Raw genomic sequence first — 17996 nt, 5'->3', positions numbered from 1 at the left:
CACTGGCTACATAAAGCCCTGATAGAAGACTAGAACATTGAGATGAGCAAAAAGATTCACATGATCCTGGTCCAGTGGCCACGACGGTGGTCTGTGACTATGAGACCGAAGCCCTGGGGTCCTGCTGCCATCTCTTCTGATTAATAGACGTCCATGACATCATGGGTGAATGGCCACAATAGAATGACATCACTGGGTCTATTAATCAGGAGAGGCGGCGAGGATGAGGCAGGTGGATGAAGGCTCGGGTGCGGTGGCTATGGACTATCAAACCAATGACCTTCAAATCTTCTTGTTTAATTGTTTGACATTTGTCGGTCACAAATTGTATTGGCATGGAGTATTCTGGATGAAAAATCCACGACAAAGTTTTTCATGTATTTTTTACAACATTTTATACAGTGGAACCTTGGATTACGAGCATAATTGGTTCCGGGAGTGAGCTCTTAAACCAAGTTACTCTTATATCAAAGCGAATTTTCCCATAGGAAATAATTGAAACTCAGACAATTCGTTCCATAGCCCAAAAATATTTACTGTATTTATACAAACTTATTACAGTAATACAAAATATTGTCCTGTATTCATATACAATTATTACAGAATACTAATACAAAATACTGTATAGTAAAAAACATAAAACAAATTAAACTATACGTTATCTTACAATAGAAATGTAAGATACTATACAGAGAAAAATGATGTATAAATATGACAACCTTTATTCTAGTACAGTACACAAAAAAAAACGCACCCCATATCTATTCTCCCCAAAATAAGGGCAGAACTAAGCCAAATGTGGGGTAGGAATACTGCACAGGCAATTACATTACAGTACAAGCAATGTGCTGCACTGGTTAGCAGAAAGAAAGTGGAATACTGTATCCACAAATGCAAAATGATAGACATGCTATGTAGTATATACTGTATTGTACAATGGTATACTGTATACAGCACATATGGACAGAAAGTTACCTCCAGAGCGGGTCAGATCGTGGTGAAAGGACAGAACCGGGAGTGTGTATGGTGAATATTTGCTCTTATAGCAAAGCTTTGCTCTTAAACCAAGTTACAATTTTTTTTAAAGCTTTGCTTGTCTTGCAAAACGCTCTCAAACCAAGTTAGGCTGCTTTCACACATCTAGTTTGAGCCGTGCGGCTCAATCCGGCTGTGAAACCTATGCAACGGATGCGGTGAAAACACCGCATCCTTTGTATAAGTTTTTTACATGCGGCCTGTGAGGTAAATCCGGAGATGACGATAAATCATGACATTCAAGTCATGTCAGGAAGCCCTCTCCTGGTGTCACCCCCCCCCTTCCCTTCACACAACTGGTTTAGCAACAAATCCATGGCCATGTCCTGTGATATGGAAATTAGGTGGCTTTAGGACAATGGACACAGGATGACTCCCTGCCGTCACCCTGTAGTAGGAGCTGCTAGCTAGTTAGCAAGGCTATGGAAATAGCCAGACAGAACGACTCCAGTAAAAAATGGTTCATATCTCGCAAGCCATATTTCCGATAAATATGGCAACCATAAAAATGGTGTCTCCGCATGTGGACGATGCCGGCACCCCCTTTTTATGGGAGCAGGACATTGGGAAATGCCCCAGGCGTGATATCAGCCAATGGGGAACTGGCAGATAGGTCATGAGTCCCCTCGTTCTGTAGCTAAATTCATAACTGTCACAATGAGAGCATTGGCGTCCGCCTACGACGCTCCCAGGCAAAGTTATGGCCCATATTCCATGTTGGGATATTGTCCATAACTCAAGCCAGGGGTGGAGCAGTGCTCCCTGTGAGGTCACGAAGGTAGGAGGGGACCTGGATCTGCCCAGGTTGATAACCCTACTTCGGCCATTTTCCAGCGTTCTTCTGCTCGGGGGCCTGGTTGGGAAAGACCTGTGAGGGGGTTCCTGGAAACCTGGTCTACAGCGCCCCCCTGTGGCCAGACACACAAGGTAACTGATGTAATTGTATACCTGTTTGTAACCCATGCTTTATATGTAACTGTACTCTGACATATGTATATTCTGTAGAGTCCCTATTGTATACATTGTAGTTCTAGTGTGCTTTAGGCTGATTAAATTATATAATTAATCTTGGGCTGTTCTGTTATCTCGATCTTGAATCCCACGTCTGTGTGTTCGGCTAATAGTTACCGTGAAGCGGTTGGTGGCAGCGAGTTGTGCCAAGGATTATTGTGGGGAGGCCAGTGAGACTCGGGAAGATATTATATATTCCGCCCGCGGAGGTCGGGGGAATATATACCTTACTCTCACCGGGGACCCTTCAATAATCGGCATAAGTAGTATAGCGGCCTCCTTGCTTATTGTCGGGCAATTCCATAATTGGCCTGACTATAAGAGGGGCGCTAGAGAGCGCGTCACGTGCTCTGTCTGTCGGTCGGGAGGTATAAAGGAGGGGTGACCCCACTTGTTACCCCCCGATTGTGACGTACTGGTAGCCAGCGCGGGGGACTTCTGAGTGACCCCCCCGGTGGTTTGTGACATATTGGTGGCATAGCGGTGGGATCGAGATAATAGTGTGTGTGAGTGTGAGACCCATACTCCCAGACACTAAAGACTGCCTGCAGCAGCTGTGGCTGCTGGGGTCTTCAGACTAGCTCAACACTAGAGTGTCAGAGTGCAGATACTGTAAGGTGTGTGGAGGCATCAGGTGTCAGTTCTGTGTCAGTGACCAAAAGTCTGCAAGAATGGCTGATGGCACCAGGAGCAGAGCTATGCAACTGGCCAATGCTGAAGCAGGAGCCGAAGAGAGGGAGGACGGTGCTGTGGGCAGTAATGAGGAGGTTGCCCACGAGTCCTCCAGGAGCTCGACGCCAGAAAACAGCTCTGCAGAGGACATTGCACAACCGGGCACTGCTGGACAAGATGAGGAGCAGCTCGCCCAAGGGTCCTCAACGAGCCAGACGCCAGCCCTCCGCTCTGCAATGGACAGTGAAGCACCAGGCTCCGCAGCGGGCCGCAGATCACCACGTGCCATTCCACCGAGCCTGGGAGGCTCGGATAGCCTTCTTCAAATGGCTATGGCCCTACGCCAGGCTGGAGACCGGGAGGGCTACAAGGAACTCATGGCCGAGCGTGAGCGGCAAGCAGCGCGTGAAGAGCGCCAGGCAGAGCGTAACTACCAGCTGCAGCTAGCTCAGCTCCGGCCCTCATCAGCCACCCGTGACCTTCCAGACACCAAACTTCCAAAGGTCCGTGTTGAGGACTTCCCAGTGCTGGAGAAGGATGGAGACTTGGACTCTTTCTTGACTGCTTTTGAACGGACTTGCTTGCAGCATCATCTGAACAAGGACCAGTGGGCCAAATACCTGACCCCCCGTTTAAGGGGTAAGGCCCTGGATATCCTTGGGGACTTGCCTGCTGAGGCGGATCAGGGCTACGACACCATCAAGCGGGCCCTGATCCAACAGTACAACCTCACCCCGGAGTCCTACCGCAAGAAGTTCCGGACGCTGCAGAAGGGACCAAAGGACTCCTGGGCTGACCACCGGCGGGCACTTGCCCGAGCTGCCGACCACTGGGCCCAAGGCCTGCAGCTTTCCACCGGACCGGAGATCCTGGACTTGTTCATCACGGAGCAACTCTTGTGGAACTGCCCTGAGGATCTCCGCCAGTTCATCCGAGACCAGAAGCCAAAGGGATCCACGGCTACAGCTGCCCTGGCAGATGACTACACCAACAATCGGGCTCCTGAAGCCAGGAGAGCAGCCACCAGCAGCACCTGGAGAGGGGGTAAGATGAACTCTGCGACTGCCCCACCTGCCCCTAGACTGCAGGGGGTGTCCCCCTCAACTCCCCTCTCCAGGCCCGTGGCAGAACCAAGACGGTGCCACCAGTGCAACCTACCTGGACACTTCAAGGCCATGTGCCCTCAGCGTCCCAAGGCCCCGGCTCCGTCCCCGTCCCAAGGGCCGCCCAAGGTGTATTGTGTGGGTGGGGGTGGTGGTAGGTCCCTGGACAGCTTCCAACCTGTCACCGTCGGCCAGTCTGTGACCATAGGACTGCGAGACAGCGCCTCGGAGGTGACTCTGGTGCGGCCTGAGATGGTGTCCCCCCAAGACTTGATCCCTGGAAAAACCCTCGCTGTCTCCGGGATTGGAGGCATTGACCCGGCGCTGCCTGTTGCTGACATTTATGTGGACTGGGGCGCAGGGCGAGGGGTGAGGGAGGTGGGGGTAACTGATCGGATCCCTGCAAACGTGCTACTTGGGACAGATTTGGGGCAAATAACCTCCCAGTTTGGCCCCGCCCCAAAGGCTGAACCTTCAGCCAGTGCTGACGTGCCTCCGGACAATGTTAATGTGTTATCTATGAATGATGTAAGGGAGGAGGGAGTGAACTCTGATATTTCTGCTTGCACAGACACCATAGACACACACACAGCTGCAGCTGTGACAGGGGAGGGGGTCAGAGAAAGGTGTGACAATGCCTCTACAAGTAATCAGCCTGTGAGCTGGGATCTGTTGCCCTCTGCAGGGATAAGCAGAGAGCAGGGTGCTGCAGGGGGAGGACCAGTGTGTGGGGTGGGGGCTACCACAGCAAATGTGGGGTCCCCAGAGATATCACAGCGGGGTTCTGTTGCTGCAGAGGGGGAACAGGCAGGTGAGATTGGGGCCGGTCCAGGAGCGGAAGTGCTCCCAGGTAAGATCTCGGTGCAGGGTTCCCCCACAACCGGGGTGTCAGGAAGCCAGGTAGGTCTGCCTGAACCGGCGACTTGGTCAGGAACGGAGGAGGAGCAGGCACGACCCACGGTCGCAGCGGCTGTGGCCGCTGTCACCCGCAGTGGGAGTGCTGGAAGCCAAGGGGCCTCCCGGAGGTCCGATAGCTCTTCCCCTTCTGACCAAGTGGCAGCCGAGTCAGGTGGAGGCCAGGACACAGGTCCCGGGGTACTGACCGAAGATGTGACAGTCTCGTCGATTCTGGCCACATCTGGTCAGGGGTTTCAGGCAGCGTTAGAAGCTGACGACAGCCTGAAAGCTCTAAAGGAGCAGGCTGCACAGCCTCCCTCGGACTCGGACACGGAGCGAGTGGTCTGGGACCAAGGACGGCTGTACCGGGCCACGGTCCAGCAGGGTTCACCGGAGGCGTGGCCCAGGGACCGACAGTTGGTGGTACCCTATCCGTTCCGGACGGAGTTGTTGCGGATCGCACATGAGATTCCGATGGCCGGACACCTAGGGATCGCTAAGACCAAGGCCAGGTTAAACCAGCATTTCTACTGGCCAAAAATGGGGGCCGATGTGGCTGCCTACTGCCGTTCGTGTGAAACCTGTCAGAGAGTGGGGAAGGCGGGGCCACGCCCCAAAGCCCCACTGGTATCTCTGCCAATCATCGATGAGCCTTTCAGGAGGGTGGCTGTGGATCTGGTCGGCCCGCTGGCCATCCCCAGCAGCTCCGGGAAACGCTTCATACTGACGGTAGTGGACTATGCCACCCGGTACCCAGAAGCAGTGGCCTTGTCGTCCATTCGGGCTGACAAGGTGGCCACCGCATTGCTGGAGATTTTCTCCCGAGTGGGTTTTCCCCAGGAAATGCTCACCGACCGGGGGACCCAATTCATGTCCCAGCTGATGGAGGCCCTCTGTAAGCAAGTCCAGGTGCGACATCTGGTGGCCAGCCCGTACCATCCACAGACTAATGGCCTGTGCGAGCGGTTCAATGGCACCTTAAAGCAGATGCTTAAGATGTTGGTCGACTCCCATGGGCGTGACTGGGAGCGGTATCTCCCACACCTGTTATTTGCTTACCGGGAGGTTCCACAGGCCTCAACAGGATTCTCACCGTTTGAGCTCCTGTACGGGCGACGTGTGCGGGGCCCCCTGGCTCTGGTGAAAGAGGCTTGGGAAGGGGATTTGGCCACCCCTGGAGTGTCGGTTATCGAGTATGTCATGCGCTTCCGGGACAAAATGCAGGCCTTGACGCAACTGGTACACGACAATATGGCTCAAGCCCAGGCCGATCAGAAGCGTTGGTACGACCAGAACGCTTGTGAGAGGACCTACCAAGTGGGTCAAGAGGTGTGGGTACTGGTCCCCGTACCACAGGACAAGCTTCAGGCAGCCTGGGAAGGCCCATACCTCGTGTACCAGCAGCTCAACCCTGTAACGTACCTGGTCACCCTGGACCCTGCCCGTGGAAGGCGGAAGCCCTTCCATGTGAACATGATGAAGGCACATCATGAGCGGGAGGCATGTGCGCTCCCCGTGTGCAACCTGCCCGAGGAGGGAGAAGCGGAAACCCTCTTGGATATGCTAGCCCAGGTTAGGGCAGGCGGATCCATTGAGGATGTGGAGGTTGGCCACCAGCTCTTGGAGGACCAACGGTCCCAGCTGTGGGCCACCCTACACCCCTTCCGGGGGTTGTTTACCAACCAGCCCGGAAGGACTGACTTGGCTGTCCATCACGTGGACACTGGGGATCATCCCCCGATCCGGCGTTCAGCATATCGGGTCTCCCTGGAGGTGCAGCAACACATGCGCCAGGAGATGGACGAGATGCTGGAGCTGGGGGTGATCCAGGCATCCAACAGCGCTTGGGCCTCGCCTGTAGTCCTCGTCCCTAAGAAGGACCGAACCACTCGGTTCTGCGTGGACTACAGGGGGCTCAATGCTGTCACGGTCGCCGATGCGTACCCAATGCCACGCATCGATGACCTGCTCGATCAGTTGGCCGGGGCTCAGTACCTGACCATCATGGATCTGAGCCGGGGATATTGGCAGATCCCCCTGACTCGCAAGGCCAGGGAACGCTCTGCCTTTATTACCCCATTTGGACTGTACGAGTCCACGGTGATGCCATTCGGGATGAGGAATGCCCCTGCCACTTTCCAGCGGATGGTCAACACCCTGCTCAAGGGACTTGAAGGGTACGCGGCCGCGTACCTGGATGACATTGCCGTCTTCAGTCCCACCTGGGAGGACCACCTAGAGCATCTAGCACAGGTGCTCAGGCGGATCCACCGGGCAGGTTTGACCATCAAGCCGGGAAAGTGTCAGCTGGCCATGAGCGAGGTCCAGTACCTCGGTCACCGGGTAGGTGGGAGAACACTGAAACCCGAGCCTGAGAAGGTGGAAGCCATCGCATCCTGGCCCACCCCCAGGACCAAGAAGCAGGTGATGTCCTTCTTGGGGACCGCTGGGTACTATAGGAGGTTTGTTCCATGCTATAGTAGCCTGGCAAAGCCCTTGACGGACCTCACCAAGAAGAAGCTGCCCTCTGCAGTCGATTGGACAATGGACTGCGAGACAGCCTTCCGGGCCCTAAAGGACGCCCTGTCCAGCCCGCCCGTGCTACAGGCAGCCGACTTCACGCGGCCGTTTGTAGTACAGACCGACGCCAGTGACTTCGGCCTCGGTGCGGTGCTCAGCCAGGTGGACTCTGCGAGCCAAGAGCACCCAGTCTTGTACCTGAGCAGGAAGCTGTTACCAAGGGAAGTTGCCTATTCCACGATGGAGAAGGAGTGCCTGGCCATAGTGTGGGCCCTGCAGCGTCTGCAACCCTATCTATACGGGCGCCACTTCATCGTGGAGACGGACCACAATCCCCTCAGCTGGTTGCACACCGTCTCTGGGACGAATGGGCGACTGTTGCGATGGAGCCTTGCGCTCCAGCAATACAACTTCACCATTCGCCACAAAAGGGGCCGTGACCACGGTAACGCAGACGGGCTGTCCCGACAAGGAGAGGTCGCGGACGGGCGCACGGGGGAACACCGGAGTGTGCTGCCCCCTAGCGCCCTCAAAAGGGGGGAGGTGTGAGGTAAATCCGGAGATGACGATAAATCATGACATTCAAGTCATGTCAGGAAGCCCTCTCCTGGTGTCACCCCCCCCCCCTTCCCTTCACACAACTGGTTTAGCAACAAATCCATGGCCATGTCCTGTGATATGGAAATTAGGTGGCTTTAGGACAATGGACACAGGATGACTCCCTGCCGTCACCCTGTAGTAGGAGCTGCTAGCTAGTTAGCAAGGCTATGGAAATAGCCAGACAGAACGACTCCAGTAAAAAATGGTTCATATCTCGCAAGCCATATTTCCGATAAATATGGCAACCATAAAAATGGTGTCTCCGCATGTGGACGATGCCGGCACCCCCCTTTTTATGGGAGCAGGACATTGGGAAATGCCCCAGGCGTGATATCAGCCAATGGGGAACTGGCAGACAGGTCATGAGTCCCCTCGTTCTGTAGCTAAATTCATAACTGTCACAATGAGAGCATTGGCGTCCGCCTACGACGCTCCCAGGCAAAGTTATGGCCCATATTCCATGTTGGGATATTGTCCATAACTCAAGCCAGGGGTGGAGCAGTGCTCCCTGTGAGGTCACGAAGGTAGGAGGGGACCTGGATCTGCCCAGGTTGATAACCCTACTTCGGCCATTTTCCAGCGTTCTTCTGCTCGGGGGCCTGGTTGGGAAAGACCTGTGAGGGGGTTCCTGGAAACCTGGTCTACAGCGCCCCCCTGTGGCCAGACACACAAGGTAACTGATGTAATTGTATACCTGTTTGTAACCCATGCTTTATATGTAACTGTACTCTGACATATGTATATTCTGTAGAGTCCCTATTGTATATATTGTAGTTCTAGTGTGCTTTAGGCTGATTAAAGTATATAATTAATCTTGAGCTGTTCTGTTATCTCGATCTTGAATCCCACGTCTGTGTGTTCGGCTAATAGTTACCGTGAAGCGGTTGGTGGCAGCGAGTTGTGCCAAGGATTATTGTGGGGAGGCCAGTGAGACTCGGGAAGATATTATATATTCCGCCCGCGGAGGTCGGGGGAATATATACCTTACTCTCACCGGGGACCCTTCAATAATCGGCATAAGTAGTATAGCGGCCTCCTTGCTTATTGTCGGGCAATTCCATAATTGGCCTGACTATAAGAGGGGCGCTAGAGAGCGCGTCACGTGCTCTGTCTGTCGGTCGGGAGGTATAAAGGAGGGGTGACCCCACTTGTTACCCCCCGATTGTGACGTACTGGTAGCCAGCGCGGGGGACTTCTGAGTGACCCCCCCGGTGGTTTGTGACACGGCCCGTCCGGTTTTTGCTGCTTGCGGCATGCTACTGAGCATGTGCTGTGGACAAAACCGCACGCGGCGTCTGGATGCGTTTTTTGCCGCATCTCGCCGCATCCGGCGTCCATAGGCATGCATTGAAAAATGCGCCGCATCGGCCGGATGCGGCGCAATGCGTTTTTTTTTTGCCGCACAAAAAAAACGTGCCAGGCAACGTTCCATCCGGCCGCCGCATCGGCTAAATCTGCCGCATGCGGCAAAAAACGGACGGAACGCAAGCCCATGCGGCACAATGCGGCACTAATTAAAGTCTATGCAGGAAAAACGCAACCGGGAGAAAAAAAAACCGGTTGCGTTTTTCCTGCAAAGTGCCGGATTGTGCCGCACAGGAAAAAACGGATGTGTGAAAGCAGCCTTACTCTTAATCCAAGGTTCCACTGTATATGGGGATTTTTTTTCTGCTTCAATCAGTGACCAAATTTGAAGTCTTTTTTCCCCCAAGTAGAAAAAAAACACAAAAATTGTCATGTTACTTTATTCCCATGTGGAAAAAAATGTCACCATGTTGTTTTAGGAGTGTTGTGCCATAGAGATCGATGGGAGTATTTGAAATGGTTTTGCAGTGGATTTTGGAGCAGAATCTAATGGGATGAGGGGGGACTTTGGGACTAGACCAGGACTGATGTTATCAAATGTTCTTTCTGATGGATCCATCACATTGGTTTGTCTGTGCTATGTCACTGAGGAACCAGGCAGACCATGGCGTATAGATGAAAGCCTCGGAAAAATGGAACTCCTGCCCCACCGGTGTGGGCAGCAGAGGCAGATTCCATTGGAGCCACTGGATTGTGCCCAGCACTCCCTATGGCTGCAGAAATATGTAGTTTAGTGACATTGTGGAGTCATTTTGTACTTTTTATTATGTTATACTGGGTTCGGAGATGGTAAAATTGGGAGACTTTGGAATTGACTGTCACTAAAGATGGAGAGGCCCAGAATCATCTTGGTCTGTCTGATGAGGCCACAGAGAAAAAAGTTTGAGAAGTATGAGGAGCTGCTGATAAGTCTTTGGCTTTGTTATCTTTTTTTGTTTCTATGGTAAAGAATGTTACATCACATGAAAGCCTTATGTGTCTAACATATGTTTTCAAAATTTTGTTTATGTTGCTTATGGCAACAGCGGGAAAAACAAAATGTCAAAGTATAATGCAACTGAGAGCAGATGAGGGATAAAATTCTTGTTTCTACAAGGAAAGTCCACAAAGCATATTCATGGTGATATGTCGCAGGCATTGGGGGATCAATGCCCTTCATATTCTACAGTTAAGAACTGGGTTGCCAAATTTAAAATGGGCCAATGATTAGTAACGTCCTGGACGCCCGAGAGTGGTTGTTCCGGAGATCGTCGATGCTGTGCACAACCTCATAGTGGAGAATCCACCAATTTCAGCTAAACCAATAGCAGACATCATGGGGATTTCCCGGGAACGTGTTTGTGTCATTATCCATGAATATTTGACATCTATTCTAATGAATGATTACTGGAGATGTGAACTCGGTCTAAGTGGCATCCAATCCTCTTGGATCAGAGACTCGGAAAACCGGAGAGGAGAGGATGGAGAACAAACTTTCTCCATTCATTGAGTCCACACTGTAATGTAGGTCCAAGCGCTATATGATGTTAAAGGTATTAAAGGATGAGATAGAACTTGTCTGATATATACGTTGGTGCCAGCGAGCCCACATGCAGATTTTTTTTTTTTTTGGGGGGGAGGGCAAAAAAATCCTCTGCGTTTCATAGTTCAAGCACAGTGGCTGTGATTTCATGAAAACTCCGTCCCGCTCTTCTTTTTAAAACATGTCTGTTTCATGCAGTAACTGGTTATTATAATTTCCTGCTCGTAGCCTTTTTATTGTGTGACACGCCTCAACATAACCTTAATTAGTGGAACAGATTTTTCTGGCACATGTGAACTCTCGTCTAGGAATGGCGCCAAGGCCTCCTTCACACATCCGTGTCTCCGGTCCATGTTTTGTCTGTTTTCACACTCACCGGAGACACGGACTTACGTAAACCCATTAAAATCAATGGGCTTGGTCACACATCCGTGTATTGACATGGATGTCAATACATGGATGAAATGTCCATTTTCTGCCGGCAGCACTGGCGTCACACGGACCACACACTGATGTGATCCCTGTGATATCAGAGTGACATGTACCAGAGAAAACACAGGTCACATAAAAATAAAGAATTTTTATACTTATCTGTCTCCGGCGCTGCTGTCTCTGCTTTTGATGTTGCTTCCGGGTCCGCTCATTATGCTTATGAATATTCATTGCACTCAGTGTGGACCCGGAAGCAACAGCAGCACCGGAAACAGGTAAGTATACAAGTTCACGATATATGCATGTCACACGCATAGAATACTGAGAACATACAGACGGACAAAAATATTGTATGGAGAGAAGATATGCACACCAGTGACTATGTAAGGGGAATATATGAAAAGCAGAAACTGCTGTGTGAATACTGACATGAAAAATCCAATAGCCATATGTAAGAATGAAAATATAAAAATGGCATCTGCATTACTGCCATGAACATATGAATCAAGAGAAATTTAGCTATTGAATTGATCAATGCAATAGAGCCCCAACACTACGCCAAAGTATTTCTCTACGTTGGGGTCCCTAGCTTGTGTGTGTCCTCTCATGCAGTTAAAAAACTTACCGTGTATGGGACGCTGAGACCCAGGCTATATATGCGTATAATGTGGATTGGCAATAGGTGTGGGTGGGGAGGGTTCACAAATGAAAGACTACAAATTAATCAAGAAATAACGTCTGGAACACTCTGGTGCTGCTGTCTCTGCTTTTGATGTTGCTTCTGGGTCCGCTCATTATTATTATTATTATTATTATTATTTATTTATTTATAGAACACCATTGATTCCATGGTGCTGTACATGAGAAGGGGGTTACATACAGAATACATATATAAGTTGCAATAGACAGACTAGTACAGAGGGAAGAGGGCCCTGCCCTTGCGGGCTTACATTCTCATTATGCTCATGAATATTCACTGCACTCAGTGTGGACCCGGAAGCAACAGCAGCACCAGAAACAAGTAAGTGTACAAGTTCACGCTATTCGGATGTCACACGCATAGACTACTGAGAACATACAGACGGACAAAAATATTGATCTGCCCCACAGACCGTCACACATGTTCATTAAGTGCACGAACATGTGGAAGAGGCCTAAGGGTGCGAAAAAAAACTCAAAACTTGTCCGAACAGGACTTTTATCCTCCCCATGTTTGTCATTTTATGAAATAACCTAATAAAGAAGAAATTTTACTTTACCGGATGGCTGTGCTGGACTTCTGCCTTTCCTACATGATGCTGAGCGGCTCCCGCTGATCCATGCGCCTCCGGGATACTGTGATTCCAGCCTTGGATTCTGCAAGCGGGTGAGCTCCATGAACTATTTGTTTTGTGTATAGTGCATACCTAGTGGTGTATAGTATGATCAAATGAATCTTGCACAATTCAATTCCATCAGATAGTCTCAGTTTAGGGGGAGATTCCATCCATTTGAATAGAAAAAATTAGGTAAAAATCACATCTCTTTGTAAAGGGTTAAGAAAATAATGAACTGTTATACGGATCTCTCCTCGGCCCTAACAACTTGAAGTCAAGAAGGTAGAGGATGTGACTCCAGATTTCACAGCACAGACTGTATCGATTGTGAAATAGATGTCTTGGACCTGATGAGGCTGGTGTATATACTGTGATGATGCACTTCTGATTTCTACAGATTCATAGAATGGAGAAGATGGAGAAATGTTATCCTCCGTCTTCTCCTGCAATGTGGAGGAGCTGACACTCTGATCAGAATCTTATCAGAGTGTCATTGGCATGATCGATCCAAATCTCCTGCATGAGAGAATATACAGCTATGTGACTGCAACCTTAGGGGTACTTTGCACGCTGCGACATCGCTAGTCGATTGTAGCGATGCCGAGCGCGATAGTCCCCGCCCCCGTCGCAGCTGCGATCTCTTGTGATAGCTGCCGTAGCGAACATTATCGCTACTGCAGATTCACATGCACTTACCTGCCCTGCAACCGTCGCTCTGGCCGGCGACCCGCCTCCTTCCTAAGGGGGCGGGTCGTGCGGCGTCACAGCGACGTCACACGGCAGGCGGCCAATAGAAGCAGAGGGGCGGAGATGAGCGGGATGTAAACATCCCGCCCACCTCCTTCCTTCCTCATTGCAGGCGGGACACAGGTAAGGCGATGTTCCTCGCTCCTGCGGCTTTATACACAGCGATGTGTGCTGCTGCAGGAACGAGGAACAACATCGTATCTCCTATTGGTGCGACATTATTAAAATGACCGACACTACACAGATCACCGATTTACGACGCTTTTGCGATCGTTTATCGGCGCATCTAGGCTTTACATGTTGCAACGTCGTTACTGGCGCCGGATGTGCGCCACTTTCGATTTGATTTGACCCCGACGATATCGCAGTAGCGATGTCGCAACGTGCAAAGTACCCCTTAGGGCTCATTCAGACGTGTGTACACATCAGTCCAAGTACGGACCGCAATGGATGGACCGGCCATGGGTGTCCTGACCCGAACTCATCAACCTCACAGACATGCAACAGATTTGAAACAAGCACCGTAGATCAGTTTACGCATAAAAAAAAAGCAAACTGAGCATGAAATTTCTATATGTCCCATCCACTGGAACTGTAAGACACTACAATTGATGACGCAGCAAAAATACGCAGCGTCAAAAACTCATTGTGTGTGCACAACCTTAAGAGTTCAAAATTATCAAGTATTCAGTCTCTGCCGATCCAGCTTGATTGACAGCTGCAGCTTGTACTGAGCAGTGTGAGGTCTCAGCAGGGAGGAGGGACACTGCTATTGTAACTGAGCCCTAAGTAATGGAACTAAACAGCAATACTAGACTTGGCCTGTGAGTGGAATTGCTTTTAAAGGAAAAAAAAAGCAGTCCTTTTTATTTTTTTTTCTGAACAACCCTTTATGAAGCATTTTTCAGAAAGTCGCACCCCTATGGCATCAGAATAAGTGTCAACACCGCAAAAACTTAGACATATTCTAATTTATAAAGAGGTTGTGCCAAGAATGCACGCTGTCACCGTCCCCTTATAGTGTTTACAATCATTCTAGACTATATATTATTGGAAACCTACAGTGAAGTCACCGAATATTGGCAACGTAGAGTCCTTTAAATGTACATAACACATTGTACCACTAGAGGGAGACATCATAGTGTACAGCAGAGGAAGGAATCAGGGCACTATGTTACAACTTATGCTAAATCAAGCAAAGCATGCTGAGACTTGTAGTTCTTTGGGGATTCTTGTCAACAACTGTGAGAAAAAGTGATGGATGAATTTAGTTTGCATGGATTTTTCTAGGACTTGTGACCAGAAGACTAAACAGAAGAAATACTATAGTAGTACATAAGCCCTCAAGGGCAGCTCCCCCCTCCGTATCAGTCTGTCACTATTAGATTGTTCATTGAAGTTTATATTTGTGTTGTGCATCTAACCCCTTCTCATGTGCAGCACCATGGAATCAATGATGCTCAAAAATAAATAATAATTATAATAATAATAATTAAAAAAAACTGTCAACGCCCAAAGATATTCTCTTTTAAAACTAAATAAAAAAAATCTGCTCTGATTTATTTTATAATATATCTTCACTGCAATCATATCCTAGCTTCCTGCAGTCACCATGAAAAGAGAAAGAAAACAGATTTGCAATGAAACCAGTGGCAGCTGTATATAATGTATGTGGTGAGCTCCCCCTAGTGGTGTCTGTATATTAAATATATAAAAAGTGAACTTCCCCTAGTGGTTGCTGTATAAGGCTGCTTTCACACATCCGGTTTGAGCCGTGCAGCTCAATCCGGCTGTGAAAACTATGCAACGGATGCGGTGAAAACACCGCATCCTTTGCATAAGTTTTTTACATGTGGCCCGTCCAGTTTTTGCCGCTTGCAGCATGCTACTGAGCATGCGCAGTGGCAAAAACCGCATGCGGCGGCCGGATGCAGTGTTTGCCGCATCGCGCCGCATCCGGCATCCATAGGGATGCATTGGGAAAAGCGCCGCATCGGCAGGATGCGGCGCGATGCGTTTTTTTTTTTTGCCGCACAAAAAAACGTGCCAGGCAACGTTCCATCCGGCCGCCGCATCGGCTAAATCTGCCGCATGCGGCAAAAACCGGACGGAATGCAAGGCCATGCGGCACAATGCGGCACTAATTAAAGTCTTTGCAGGAAAAACGCAACCGGCAGCAAAAAAAAACGGTTGCGTTTTTCCTGCAAAGTGCCGGATTGTGCCGCATAGCAAAAACCGGAGGTGTGAAAGCAGCCTAAATCTGTACGTAGCGAGCCCTCTCAAGTGGTGGCTGTATAAATCTTCACGTAGTTAGGTCCATCTAGTGGTGGATATATATACATATATATATATAGTGCGCTCCCTCTAGTGGTGATTGTGTAAATCTGTATGTAGTGAACTCCCGCAAGTTATGGCTTTAGAAAACTTGATATAGTGAGCTCTCTCAAGTGATGGTTGTATAAATCTGTATGTAGTGAGCTCCCTCTAGTGGTGGCTGTATAAATCTGTATGTAGTGAGCTCCCCCTGGTGGTGACTGTATAAATCTGTATGTAGTGAGCTCCCTCTAGTGGTAGCTGTATAAATCTACACGTAGTGAACTTCAACTAGATGTGGCTGTATAAATCTGTATATAGTCAGCTCCCTCTAGTGGTGACTGTATAAATCTGTATGTAGTGAGCTCCCTCTAGTGGTGGCTGTATAAATGTGTATGTAGTGAGCTCCCTCTAGTGGTGGCTGTATAAATGTGTATGTAGTGAGCTCCCTCTAGTGATGGCTGTATAATTCTGTATGTAGTGAGCTCCCTCTAGTGGTGGCTGTATAAATCTGTATGTAGTGAGCTCCCTCTAGTGGTGGCTGTATAAATCTGTATGTAGTGAGCTCCCTCTAGTGGTGGCTGTATAAATCTGTATGCAGTGAGCTCCCCTAGTGGTGGCTGTATAAATCTGTATGCAGTGAGCTCCCTCTAGTGATGGCTGTATAATTCTGTATGTAGTGAGCTCCCTCTAGTGGTGGCTGTATAAATCTGTATGTAGTGAGCTCCCTCTAGTGGTGGCTGTATAAATCTGTATGTAGTGAGCTCCCTCTACTGGTGGCTGTATAAATCTGTATGTAGTGGGCTCCCTCTAGTGGTGGCTGTATAAATCTGTATGCAGTGAGCTCCCCTAGTGGTGGCTGTATAAATCTGTATGCAGTGAGCTCCCTCTAGTGATGGCTGTATAATTCTGTATGTAGTGAGCTCCCTCTAGTGGTGGCTGTATAAATCTGTATGCAGTGAGCTCCCTCTAGTGGTGGCTGTATAAATCTGTATGCAGTGAGCTCCCTCTAGTGGTGGCTGTATAAATCTATATGTAGTGAGCTCCCTCTAGTGATGGCTGTATAATTCTGTATGTAGTGAGCTCCCTCTAGTGGTGGCTGTATAAATCTGTATGTAGTGACCTCCCTCTAGTGATGGCTGTATAAATCTGTATGTAGTGAGCTCCCTCTAGTGGTGGCTGTATAAATCTGTATGTAATGAGCTCCCTCTAGTGGTGACTGTATAAATCTGCATGTAGTTAGCTCTCTCTGGTGGTGGCACAGAGTGCTTACGGACTGCTCCTTCTGGAGATTCTGCTACTTCATTTCACTGCTCTGTCACCATGACTTGATGATTGACAGCTGGTTCTCCGCAGAAAGGCAGCAGGGAGCTAGCTGTCAATCATCATGACATCGCCAGTGACATCCCTCCAATGCCACAGAGCGGAAGAGAAGAAGCTGCTCTTTTGTTAAGACCTCAGCGGAAGCTGCAGATTTGCCGGCAGATGCGCTGTGCGAAAGTTCTAAGCAGGGCCGGATTAAGGTTGGTGGGGGCCCCTGGGCAGAAAATCTGGTGGGGGCCCAATAACGTTAACATTTTAACCATAACAGTAGAGCACGAACTGTAGCATTTAGATATAAATACTGCACCTCAGTCTCACATTCCCCCTCCTCAGCATACTGTGCCCTCCATACTGTGCCCTCACACTGGCCCCCATGCTGCCCCTTCTCTATACTGCCTACCTCCTTCACTATCCAGTCACTATACTGCACCTTAGCCTTGCATTCCCCTCCGCAGCATACTGTGCCCTCCATACTGTGCCCTCACACTGGCCCCCATGCTGCCCCTTCTCTATACTGCCTACCTCCTTCACTATCCAGTCACTATACTGCACCTTAGTCTTGCATTCCCCTCCGCAGCATACTGTGTCCTCCATACTGTGCCCTCACACTGGCCACCATGCTGCCCCTTCTCTATACTGCCTACCTCCTTCACTATCCAGTCACTATACTGCACCTTAGTCTTGCATTCCCCTCCGCAGCATACTGTGTCCTCCATACTGTGCCCTCACACTGGCCACCATGCTGCCCCTTCTCTATACTGCCTACCTCCTTCACTATCCAGTCACTATACTGCACCTTAGTCTTGCATTCCCCTCTGCAGCATACTGTGACCTCCATACTGTGTCCTCACACTGGCCACCATGCTGCTCCTTCTCTATACTGCCTACCTCCTTCACTATCCAGTCACCATACTGCACCTCAGTCTCACATTCCCCCTCCTCAGTATACTGTGTCCTCACACTGGCCACCATGCCGCCCCTTCTCTATACTGCCTACCTGCTTCATTATCCAGTCACTATACTGTATCTCTGTCTCACTTTCCCCCTTCTCAGCATCCTATGCCCTCCATACTGTGCCCTCACACTGGCCACCATGCCGCCCCTTCTCTATACTGCCTACCTCCTTCACTATCCAGTCAC

Source organism: Anomaloglossus baeobatrachus, chromosome 8 (genome assembly GCF_048569485.1).
Source record: "Anomaloglossus baeobatrachus isolate aAnoBae1 chromosome 8, aAnoBae1.hap1, whole genome shotgun sequence".
NCBI lineage: Eukaryota > Metazoa > Chordata > Amphibia > Anura > Aromobatidae > Anomaloglossus > Anomaloglossus baeobatrachus.
This window is presented reverse-complemented; position numbering follows the sequence as displayed.